Below are 9,168 nucleotides of genomic sequence, written 5' to 3'. Positions count from 1 at the left end.
GTTGTGTATCCAGGTCACTTCAGTCTGGGAAGAAATTCACACCTGGCAGATTCATCCAAAAGGTTGAGATTCATAAGGAGTATTAACAGGATGGGCCAAAAATCCAATAAACATAAAAAATTTCCTCCGAAGGGGAAAAATTTAAAAGGTTCTGATGCTAGATAAATCTAGCTTTCCTAAGATTTTTTAAACCGTGTATATCTCTAGAAGAGTTACCAGTAAGAAATATGTAGCTTTTCCAAGCTCTTATTTTAAAATGCAAGTTCTTCTTTATGCAACCTGATCCTTATCTGTGGAGGTCAGGAGGGCTGGTTTGAGAATATCTCTTGCTTTCATCCCTTCCTCCCTCGCTCCCTCCCTTGCAGAAGTGTTTTGCTTCTAGCATTACAGACAACAACTTTTTCTGGAAATTTTTTCTTAATATCGAGTACATATCCCTATGAGAATTTAAACTACTTTCTGATTTCATCCTTGTTTATCTAGTGTCATTGTATTTCAGCAAGTCTGTGGTCCCTCTCTATTGTGTTACATCTTTTTGTTGACCAAAGGCATGGCCAACTTTTGTTGTCGCTGTTATTGTTCCTCTTTCTGTGGACCCTAGGGCTGAAAACTGATATGCTGTAAGTAAGCATATATACTATTACTTACCAGAGCAGTTAACCAGTAATGGTCCAACCCTCAGAGATCAGTTGCAAAACTCCCACTGAAATCAGTTTCAAAACTCTTAGCAGCAGCCTCAGTGACACAGCATCAGCTGCTGCTGATCCAGAACCAAGGAACGAAATATTGACTCCCTGAACGTGAATGAGAGCTCAGCAGTTAACTTTAATAGGACTAGGCTTTTCTTTCCACATTGATGGGAGAAATCATGTGTCTTCCACAAGTGCTTATATTTTGTATGAGTAATGAAGCCACTTGCAGAGAGCTGTGACTATTCTACAGTTGTAAAAATTCAATCATTTTTATTGTGGGTTCTAAAAACACTTTGGTGTCTAATTTTAGATACCTAAATTTGAAAAATGTTGGCTGTCATGTCTGTGTTTCTGTTGTGGAAACAAATTCATTAGCATTTTCCAATTGCTTTTACTAAATGTTTGAATGGCAGCAGTAGCAAAAATGCAAAACTTTTTTATTCATACAAATATCTTCACAGCATGCCCATCCATTACTGCTTTAAGCTTTATTTCATTTCCAGGTAATGCTGGAAATGTAGAAAACACGCTTTCACTATGACTACTAAGTAATGCCATTAGCCTTTCTTCTGCTAGCAATACTGAAGCTGATCTACATGAAGTTTTTGAGGTCCAAGCTACTATGTGATTGAAAAGAAAATAAAGTGGTGAACAAATGTAAGGTCAAATTAAGGGTTAGGATTCGGCCAAGTCTGTATCCTGTCTCAACTGCCTGTAGCCTAAGGAAGAGTGTAAGAACATGGCAAAATATACTGTAGGTGTGCTCCCCATGCCTCCAGTGATTTGTGGCTCAAGGTGCCAATATGGTACTAGCAGTGACATTTGATCATTTTATTTTCACTTCATCTTCTAAACAGTTACGTTTTTACCCCAAGAATTTCTGCTTCTGCATTTTATTGATAATAAAAGACACGCTAGGGCTCCTATAGGCCTCTAAGGAGGGTAACAGTCCTTCTGTGATTTCTTCGCTGCATTCAAATCCATGGAAGAGCAGGAAAATTGCCATGGGTACTGCCAAACCACATATCCTACATAAACTGTTACCATGTCCCAATTACATTTTTTTTTCCTCATACCTAACGCAACCAGTCCTTTTTGACTAGTCTCATCATAGGAGCAGCAGCTCCTTCCTGTGCATTCAAAGTGACAATCCCTTGGTAAGAAGCACTGAACCTAGGGCAGCTCATATGCACACAAACCTTCACAAGCGGGTGCTCAGAAACTGCAGAGAGACACATACCCTAGAGGAAAGCACTTAAAAGACTTTCTTCTAGTAGCCATGGGGGTGCTTGCTCTCAGTCGGGAAGGGGTCCTGGAATGGGTTTCCCCATACTCAGTAACACTCCCCGCTTTACAACTGCAGAAGATGAGCGAAGACCCAAGCTCTTCAGTATTCTTTACTACTGGACACTTTTGGATATACTTTGATTCCTAACTTGTCCTTGAACGGTCAGAAATGCCAGGTTGAGCTGGCAGGCTTTCTACAGACTGGTGTTTATGACGAATCAATGCACAGCCACCAGTCCCAGAAGAAAAGAATTTGTTACAATCTCCTGAAAGCCCCATGAGGACCAAAAGCCTGCAAAAATCTTATAAAAACAGAAAAATCATAGATCCAAATTGTGTTCCTAAAAAATATCATTTTGTAAAAAACACACAAAATAGAAAAGTCATCAGGCTGAAAGCCACTGTTTGTAGCAATTGCAGTTAAAACTGAATCCTCTTAATTGCAAAGCCCTGACTCAAGTTTTATGCATTTTTTTCTTCAGTGAGAATCTATGCTAGGGAAGTGATTGTTGCCCTGTACTCGGCACTGGTGAGGCTGCACCTTGAGTACTGTGTTCAGTTTTGGGCCCCTCACTACAAGAAAGACATTGAGGTGCTGGAGAGAGTCCAAAGAAGGGCAACAGAGCTGGTGAAGGGTCTGGTGAACAAGTCTTATGAGGAGCAGCTGAGGGAACTGGGGATGTTTAGCCTGGAGGAAAGGAAGCTCAGGGGAGACCTTATTGCTCTCTACAACTACCTGAAAGGAGGCTGTAGCGAGGCGTGTGTTAGTCTCTTCTCTCAAGTAACAAATGATAGGACAAGAGGAAATGGCCTCAAGTTGTGACAGGGGAGGTTTAGATTGGATCTCAGGAAAAATTTCTTCATGGAAAGGGTTATCAAGCATTGGAACAGGCTGCCCAGGGAAGTGGTGGAGTCACTATCCCTGGAAATATTTAAAAGACGTGTAGATGTGGTGCTTAGGGATATGGTTTAGGGGTGGACTTGGCAGTGCTAGGTTAACGGTTGGACTTGATGATCTTAAAGGTCCTTTCCAACCAAACAATTCTATGATTCTACGATTCTATGCTAAAATAATTAAAGCTACAGTGGCAGTTAAGTTACTGATGTAATTTGCAACCACTGTGCCTTAGAATGGTGCAATTACAGCTCTTTGCAAAAGTGAGCATAATGTTTTGGACCCTTTCTTCTCTCAAGCTGCTTTACAAAGTATAAATAGACTGATTCTCATTGTATCTTAAGCCAAAATCTTCAGTGCTGAGGAACTGAGTTAGAAGAGTATTATGAGTATTAACTAAGGAGGCTGTCCACATAATGGCTTCCAAGATGCAACGACCACATCCTCACTTTTGATACTAAACTATCATAGTCTTAGTACACATATATATAACAGCTGTGTTATACCTTATTAAGGTAAGACACAGAGAAGAATCTAAACAATTAAGCTAAGAAATATGGTATCACTTTGAATTCTCTGCTTTTCTTTGACATTTTTATTTATTGCTGCAAGAAGTAAGACATCAGCTTAAGTGTAATAAAGTTTAGCAGTCATAGAGTCCCCTGGGAACCTGGAAATTCTGGGCTACACTTCTAGTCCAAGTGGACCCCTCTTGTAACTTTTCAGTCTGTTACTTGATCTCTTTGCTTCAGTTTCCTCAACTCTAAGAGAAGGTAATGCTTAGTGAGCTTCTCAAAATCTGAGGGAAATTCTGCATTAATTAATAAAGTATGTCAGTGGAAGAGAGTGAAAGACACACTCTCCAAAGTACCTTTAGTCTATTAGTTAAGACAACTGATTTGGGAAGCAAGGAAGCCAGATTTCACAGCCTCCACAATCAAGCTGAAGATAGGATTCACATCCTAGCTGAGCACTCTACCCATGTATTCTTCAGTCTCAAGAGGAGATGCAGCAGCTTCACCGTTTTCCATGAGAAACAGCTGAGCTTGACAAATGGCTTAAATCCTAGGGTGCTTTCTAGGAGTATATAGCTACCTATTTCCTTTCCATCTCCCTCCCTCAACATTTCTTATTGGAGTTAACTTAGATCTAACTTTGTTTCTTGAAATCTTAAATACCTCACTCTTCTACACCGTCCTTGGAAAGCCTGTGTGCAGCAGGGCACCTAAAAATATGGATGCTACACTCGTGTGCCTTGTGAACGTACCTCTGGCATGACAGACCTATTTTGCACAAGTCATGATGCCACGTAACTAATCTGTTCACGTCCAGAAGATAATATACACCAGTCAGCAGTTTTTTTAAAACATCAGCAGTATAAGTGAAGTTTGAGAGAAGATTCACTACACAAGCTTTTAGCAGGTATTTCTTGTGTGTGTGGCTATAACTGTGATTAAACCAGTATAGAAAATGTGTCTCTAGCTAGAAAAATACCTGAAGTAGATAATAATCTGCTGATTTTCTACTGGGGTCAAGGCAGCATATGAACTGTTCAACGATAACCCTATAAAAAGATATGGAATTTTTATTCAAATAGACATGCTGGACAATAAATGCATAGCACAGATGAATACACCAAAAGGATCCATGAGTAAATGTTCCAGCCTTCTCTTCCCTTCCTTCTTCCCCAGGCGTTAAACAAGAACACATACTAAACAGTAGAAGAACCACTCTGAATTACCTCCTTATTGACATGTTCAGACTTTGCAATATCAAGAAATTACAAAGAGTCCAAAATTGCTATACTGCAATTAGAGAGACAATTATTTTCACTTTTAAAAGTTAAAGGCAGTAGATTTTACAAACAAGTGACCTTTCCATACTTCAGCATGGAAGACTTCCAGATATATGGTAGAACATTTAGATGAAATGTTCTGTCTCATCACCATTTCTTGAAGAGAAGCTGGTGAGAATGACGGGAGTTCTTTTCCACTGCTCAACTGTCTTGAATTCATTAAGGCTCTTCTATCTGAAGTCTGTTTTACAGAGAACCCACATGGCAGTTCTTTAGAAGGTACTTTGCTAACAAAAAACACTAACCAGAGACCAGATATAAACTCCAGCTCTTGGTCTAGTCACTGAAGTTTGAGCAACAAAGAAAAATACACCATTCTGATACTACCTTGTAGGAGACTGGTCCTGTAATGGCTAATCTGGTTTCAGCCATACTTCTGATCCATTTCCAGAAGAGCAACACAAAAAACTGTAAAAGAAAGAGATAAGACAATAGAGAGGCAAAAAAAAGACTAAATAGAAGTCACAATCCACCTTTTTCTGCTAGTATTTGATTCTTCACGGACATATTTTTATGATAGGCAACTGTACTTTAGGTATGAATTAATGCTATAATCCTTTTCTTCTTTTTTTTTCCAGATAATGAAATTTGTAACCCTTCCACAAGCAGAGGATATGTCTACAGCTTATATTGTCTTAAACAAATTTACCATATTTGATAATAAAAACTGTTAAAACTGCTGCTTCAGTTTAACATTATATATTCTGTTAGGACAATATTTTTAAAGTCAGAGTTGTTGCAAGCCATTTTTGTAATCTCTTTCCCTTGCTGGATCCCACTTGCTAGTTCACATACACATAATTTGTTTAACGCAATCTGATTTCTCATCAGGTTGCATTGTCAAGTTGTGGACTGAACACTGGTGCTCCATTCTAGTTTAGTTGATCTTCAATACATTTCTCTAGATCCTTATTTATAAATCTTTAACTTGCAGGAAAATATTAAACCATCATAGTTTACATTCATAAGATTATTACATTGTTTAGCAGTAGGAGTTTAGAATATCAGTATTTATAATAATGCACCTAACAGGAGTATGGTGATTGTGTCCCCAAGTTACCCAAAAGCAAAGGCTGAACCCACCCTTGTTACCTGGTAGGGGAGGAAGCTGTGCCAAATCTAAAGCAGATCTCTCAGCACACTTCAGATAACAGAGTGCAAAAATTCATTCCTTCCTCACCTCAGGGGTACGTTTGCTGGTTCTGCTTACCTTTGTTTCACCACAGAAACCTGCAAAAATGGTGACACATACCTAACAGAAAAGGCAAATCTTTCTCTTTTCTGCATAGACACATAACGAAGGCTGCTTCTCTCTTAATATCTGTAAACCTTACTCCAAAATAAAAAATTATTATTTATGTCAGCAACATAAAAAATATTGTTGTTAGTTATAGAAATAACAAGATTGTTATGATTACAATTAGTTGTCTATTTTGTTCTCTTCACATTTTTTAATTAATAAAGGAATATCAATCTAAAATTACTATAGTTTAGAGACAAAAGATGTCAGGACCGCCAGTCCGTTCAAGAGCAATACACTGGCTTCACATTAACATGCTTCACGTGCATGTACTTCAGCACTCTCAAACTTCATCAGAGATACCAGTTGATTCAAGGTTAGACTACAGGAACCCAAAACTTCCACAAATATTATGAAGTATGTCACTTTTTCTTTTTTTCTTTTTCTTTTTTTTTTTTCTTTTTTTTTCTTAAGATATCTGCATATTTTTATGGAGCAATGGCTTACGGCCTCAGAGCACAAGTGACTTAGGAAGCAAGCCAGCTGCTTGTAAGAGTAGGCTGACTTGTTTTCTTTCTCAAGTTCTGGGGGACCTCTGTTCTCCACTAAGAGAAACAAAATGTTTTATAGCCCAGTTTCTAAAGAATTTAGGTTCTCGATTTCTTTGTTAACAAGCCAAATGCATTATAGGCAATGATGAAAACGGGAGGAACAAAATATATTCTGTGTGTCTGCTGCTGATCTGCTTTACATGTGGATTAAGTTATTAGCATCCCTCGGTTACCAGTCCCAGTGTGAAGACACTCTTGACACCTCAAGTACTTCACCTGCTGCATCAGTGCTAAATTTTTGATCCTGACACTTAACGACCTCTGCTGCTCTAACATTTTCTCAATTACAAAGCAGAAGCAATTGTAATCAATTAAGTGATGGGATACAGCCTCCTTGAAGCATAGCTAATAATCAAAAAGCAAGAATCACAGGTTCTTCAGGCATGAGGTATGCTGAGGCATCGCTCTCAAAGGAAAGGACAAAATCCTGCGTTGCAAAACTCTTCTGGAGAGCTGCATGAAAACTTGTTCTTAGAATAAAGGAAGTTGAAACTTAGGAAATGCTTATAAACAAAAATAGGAAGAGAATGCAACTTCTCTAACCAAAAGCGTCCACAGGACAGCTAGCCAGTGCCTCATGTTCTCTCTGAAATAGCATGAAAATACACATTTCCACTTCGATGGTCTGTTTCCAGCTATTTTAAGGGATAGGGGATTCATTTTGCTCTCTGATTGGATGACCTATACAGTCTATTTCATTTACGCAGCAAGTGGTTATCAAAAGCTTGTTTCTCCCATTTTGGGGTTTTAGTTTTTGCTAACACACAACACTGAAACGCGAGGTTCCTGGGGACAAGATCAGTATTTTCTGAAAAAAACAGTAATAAAAAAAAATAATCAGACACCTAGCTTTCACATACCTCAGACTGAACACCCAAAAGTTCAGACTTTCAGAATCACCTGTTGATTCTGAGAGTTCAAGCTTAAAAGATGCTCTTTGGAAAAAGAACATGCATTACCCTGAGTGGAAGTGAATCCTGTGCACTGCAGCAGAACATCTTGCAATTCACCTGCTTCCCATATTAATTGCTACAATTTCAAACTGCCAGAAAAGCAACAGAAACTTTGGCCTACTTAAGTTAATAAGGTACTGGAAGCGAATGGCAAAATAAAAGAGTCTATCAGTAAGACAGACAAACTATGAACAAGAAATACTTGTATGACTCAAAAGTATTATGTTATGTATGGATCTCCTTCCCTGGGACAAATGCTATTTTATTATTACAAGTACGGATGCTAAGGCTGAACCCAAAAGAACTTTACTACGCTGACAAGGTAATGTAACTGCATAAAATTGTTTCAAAAAATCAATGCAGGATCTATCTGCCAGAGAATCAGTGGCAATTTTTTTTTTAAATCATGTATTTTAGTGCTACTTTTCAAGTTACTGAAATTCTTAAGGAATATCTCTGTTGCTCTATCAAATTCTGGAGTAGTTACTTTGATTAGATGAAGTCTGCCTCAGGAAAGGTTTTCTGGGGTACCCCTACTGGGGAACTATAGTGAACAGTTCAGTGTAAGAACATATTGGCAAAGAGCTATATACCGAACTGGTGGTCAAATAAGCTAGTCTTACAAATACACATTTAAACTATGTAAGTGCCACTAGAGAAATGCCATTAAAAATAGTCACAGCCCTGACATTACTATATGAGCAATCTGTATAAGGTGTACCTGACCTAAGAAAGCACCTGTGACTAGTAATTAATGAATCATAAAGTTTAGAAATTAACATAAGAAAAAAAAGAAAAAAGACCCAACACACCATAATCCTCCCCAAGTGGAAGATATCAAGGAAATGTTAAAAAAAAAACAAATTAAATCGTATCTACATAGCAATATGCTAATTAACTGACAAAAGGTCCTGTTAATTTTTTAGTAATGCATTGGAGAAAAGTCTGGAAGCTATTAATAAAAGAGTAGAAAATTCAAGTGTTTGTGATCATATTAACACTTGTTTTTCTCCCACTCTACACCAACGGAAGTCACTTCAGAATGTTTACTAACATTCACTACTAGCTGTAACAGTGTGATTTCAAAATCTCCATATTCTTTGTTGAAATCACTGGTTCCTTTAATTATACAACACTTAATCCTCAGCTTTTCAACAGGCTCCTAGACTCCCAACACTCACCGCATGAGCCTCAGAAATTCTGAAGTAATTTCTTTGCATTTCTTAGTTCATTGTCCATGTTCAGTCTTTCTTATGACCAGGCAGGCCCTATCTAGCATGACCAAGAACTGCAGAGGCAGGACCAAGCTCTCAAAGGCCATATAGCACTGGGCCACACACTTTCCTTTTAGGTGCAGGAAATCTAAAACTTTATAAGTGACCTGGTCTATGAATGACGCCGGTCTCACCCTTAACACAACAAACTAGGGAATTCAAATTCTAACACAAGACGGGAGTTCAAGTTCCAACCTAGGAATGGAGGAGATAAGTAACCCACGTTTTAAATTAGTCAACCATCGTTGGGTGGGATGGGTAAATGGTTCCAGATGTTACAATGCCCTCAAAGCAAGGAGCTAAAATGTATAAGAATACAGAAAACTTGTGTTTAAGCTCTACTTCACAACAGCAGAAGAAA

Source organism: Nyctibius grandis, chromosome 3 (assembly GCF_013368605.1).
Source record: "Nyctibius grandis isolate bNycGra1 chromosome 3, bNycGra1.pri, whole genome shotgun sequence".
NCBI classification, from domain to species: domain Eukaryota; kingdom Metazoa; phylum Chordata; class Aves; order Nyctibiiformes; family Nyctibiidae; genus Nyctibius; species Nyctibius grandis.
The sequence above is the reverse complement of the archived record's forward strand: the minus strand, read 5'-3'. Positions refer to the sequence as shown.